Raw genomic sequence first — 3,970 nt, forward strand, 5'->3', positions numbered from 1 at the left:
CCGGGTGCATCTTTTTAAAGACAACGTTGCATCTGGCAAACTCAACATTGTGTCTTTGTAAAGACGGTGTTGCGTCTTGCTATAGACGACGTATCACCCGTGTGTTTCTAGATGCGGTCGTTACCTGGTGCTGGGCAATGGTCATGATCGCTGCCTCATGTGTCTGGACGTTAAGCACTCTGTGGTGGCCTTTGTGGATGAGTCATGTTCTCATTGCGGGGACATGACCAACTCGGAGTTGCGGACCGGACTCAATTACCTCGTCACTGTTGAGCGTACCAGCTGTATCCTTCGGTGCTCCCCCCGATGACCGGATGTTGATCGCTGCATCTGAGCTTTCTGGGAAAGAAGATTCGGCTGTGCTGCCGCCTTCTGGGATGGTGGCAATGCCTGAATCAGACCCAGAGATGACGACTATGCTTGCCCGGGCCACCGAGGGGGTCGGGCTCGAGTGGAGACCTCCACCGTGTCCTGAACCTTCGAGGCTGGACGATTGGTTTCTCTTGGTGGCTCGCTCTGGATCTTAGTGCCCCACCCCGGTGCCTTACTTCCCGGAAGTGCATGAAGAGCTCACCAGTTCATGGACGGCACCTTTTACTACCTGAAACTGTTCTGGTAGCTTTTCCCAACTCACCACTCTCAATGGTGGGGCAGTCAGGGGGTACACGGAGATCCCGGCCCGGTCGGTTGTGATGCTACTGTGTCCAAGCACTGCTTCAACCTGGAGCGGCAAAATGTTTCTCCCTTCCTGGGCCTGTAGGCATTCATCTAGTCTGACTGTCAGTGCTTCTGTGGCTCGTGGAATGGCGGCCTCAGCCTTACACGCTGCAGCGTTCTTGCAGGTTCATCAGGCCAATGCACTGAAGGACCTGCACGAGGGTGGTCACGATCCTGAGGTTCTGAAAGAATTACGGACTGCAGCTAACCTTGCGCTACGAGCACTGTACGTTTGATGGGTCATGCGATGTCCACACTTGTGGTCCAGGAGCGCCATCTCTGGCTGTGTCGGGCGGACATGAGGGATACCGACAAGACTGGGTTTCTAAATTCCCCCGTGTCCCAGACCGGCCTCTTCGGCGACGCAGTCAAGAGCTTTGCCCAGCAGTTCTCGGCTGCTCAGAAGCAGATGGAGGCAGCCCGACCGCTGGCTGTGGTGCCTCAGTCAGCTCGTCACCGAGGGCAGTCCACTGCATCTGCCCCGCTCCCACGCCACAGCAGCACCAGCCTCCAGGAAGTGTCGTGGAACTGGTTGCAGCAGGCTGCCCAGCCTGTCCAAGCAAACGGAAAGGTAAGAGCTGAGACAGGCGACCCAGAGATGGAGGAGGCTACTCTTCGGGAGATGGTGATTGCACCACTCTCTCCCCCGGAGGAGGGCCGGGTGGAGATTCATTTGTTTCGTTCTTCTTTTTGCCAAAATCTCAACACAAGAGCGGTTTCCTCTATCTCTGGATCCCAAGAGGGCATGGAGAGCTGTGAACGGGCCAAATCCGGATCACACTCATCCTCCTCTGTTGCCAGCACCGGCTCGAGAGCGCTATCAAAGGCCCTACTCACGCACCCTCTGCCCAACCGTGGAACCAGGTAAGTGTTGCACCGTTTCTTTGGGCAGTTTCCACATTTCTAGAGTGCCCCTAGAACAGGTCTCCAGGCATGCTGTGGTACACATGGATGCCTCCACCACCAGCTGGGGGGACACGTACAATGGACAAGCAGTCTCGGGGGTGTTGGTTGGGCCCCCAACTGCAGTGGCATATCAATTGCCTAGAGTTGTTAGCAGTGCACCTTGCCTTGAACTGTCTCAAAGGGTGCTTACGAGGCAAGCATGTACATTGCGACTGTTGCGTACATCAACTGACAAGGTGGTCTTCCATTCACTTCGTGCCATTCATATTCCGGGTCTGCTCAACCGTGCAGTCGATGAGCTGTCACGAGCTGCACTCTCCGGAGAGTGGAGACTCCCTTCCCATTTGGAGATGTCACCTCTCCAGAAACCTCTCACTGCCAGCTGTTTTACTCCCTGACCGAGGGAACACTGGCGATCCCCAACACATTCACTAGATTCTATAGCCTTCGTGTGGAGTCGGTATCCTCCTGTGTTCTCACCTCAAACAGGTAGAAGCACCTAGAGGCCCTGGCTTAGTGTCGGCTTGCTAAACTGCTCCAGAGTGCCCAAACTGTAGACCCTGTCAAGCTCCTCCATCACCCTCGGCAGCCAGACTTGGTGGAGCGTCTGGCGCCAGGCCCTCACTCGATGATTCCATGTCCTGGATGCAATTATCGCATGCCAATGTGCATTGGCTCGTTTAGTTTACACTCAAAATAGATTTGTCTCTCTGGCGAGATCCCCAATTCATCTGTATCGATGTGACGTCTCTGTTTCCTCCTTCAGGGAACGAGGGTTACTTACGTAACCAAGACGATTTTTATTATCATAATTTTATCCTCCAAGCAAAAATTTCTATATTTCTGCTATATTAGTTGGATAAGTTAAGTTGCCACATTTTGTTAAGATGAGTTATGGTTCCATATGGTTTGGAATTTAAGTTACATTTGACATTTTTGTAGTTTCATTAATTGCTGTCACTGACACAGTACCCCTTTAAAAAGGTACACCTTTGTAACTTATTTACTCCTAAAGCATGCATATTAGTACCTTTTAAAAAGGCACCACCCCAGTGACAGCTTTTGTACCTTTATTTCTGAAAGTGAATGAATTTATTATTAAAAATCCCCCCCCCCCCAGCCCCGGTCAACCAGGTTAAAAAACCGGTGCATGCACTCTAGATGAATGTGGTTTGTGGCAATTACACATTGATTAATCAATGGAAATGTATGTAATTTAGACCTCATTTTATTTCTGGTAATTTGTTAGTCTTTAACTTGAATGGCACTGATTGAATGCAAAAACACTTGCTTTTACCTCCATCTGTACAGATTTACTTTTTCAGTGGCTGTAGACAGTAAGCAGCATAATGACAAACAACAGAAACACTGATTCTCACCCTGAAACTTCATAGCCAATACACATCTATGAAATTTTTTTTTTTTTAAAAGCCATAGAAATGAATGTTATTACATTTAAAGGGTCAGTGGTAAATACATAGAATAACTGCAGACCCCGAACTTCAAGTACACATTCGTGCTTACTATAATAATATATAAATTGCCAGCATATCCACAAATGCTTTAATTGTGATGACAATTCGGCAATACTAATGATGATTTGTTTTGCATTTTAATTGCACAGTATAGAACTTACTTTTTCTGTTATGCTTTTTTGTATCAATATATATGTCTATTTTTTTTTATTTTGCTTTTGCAGCTACATAAATACACACACATTATTATACAGGCATATGTGGAACATTTCAATTCCATCTATTACAAAACTCCTGAAGACTGTAGAAAAATGGGTAGTGACATGATAGGCCTTGAAACCCTAAGTAGACATTTTACTAACAGCATGACAGTAAACCCATTTTTCTCCATTTTCTTATATGTGTACTTCATGTTCTGTCTTGTAATGTGTGTATATATTGTGCCATGTTTTTAAAAACTGAAGACTGCCGGCATTGAATTTCATCTTGGGATTCAATAGAGTGGCTCATACTTTCTCAGTTTCAATGCCAACCACGTAGTGCATTCAGCAATGTAAATTGCATGCATTATTACAGTTTCAACTTACCTATACAACAATACATCAGGCTGTGTTTTGCATGGTTAATTTGACAAATGATTGCACTTGTTTTTCCCACAGCTTTGATCGACGGCTCCTGTCCCTGGAGACTGTGATATTAAATCACATTGTCTGTTGAGGATTATATTGTTCCATAGTTCTAAGGCCTCCTTAATTCTCCAACAATATCTACATATATTATCAACAATTGTCTCATTAGGCATTCTGTTTTGCATCGTGTCAATGCACAATGGGGAAGTCGTGGCCTAATGGTTAGAGAGTCGGACTTGTAAC

Source organism: Sinocyclocheilus anshuiensis, unplaced genomic scaffold (assembly GCF_001515605.1).
Source record: "Sinocyclocheilus anshuiensis isolate Anshui unplaced genomic scaffold, SAMN03320099.WGS_v1.1 scaffold108, whole genome shotgun sequence".
In the NCBI taxonomy this organism is placed as follows: domain Eukaryota; kingdom Metazoa; phylum Chordata; class Actinopteri; order Cypriniformes; family Cyprinidae; genus Sinocyclocheilus; species Sinocyclocheilus anshuiensis.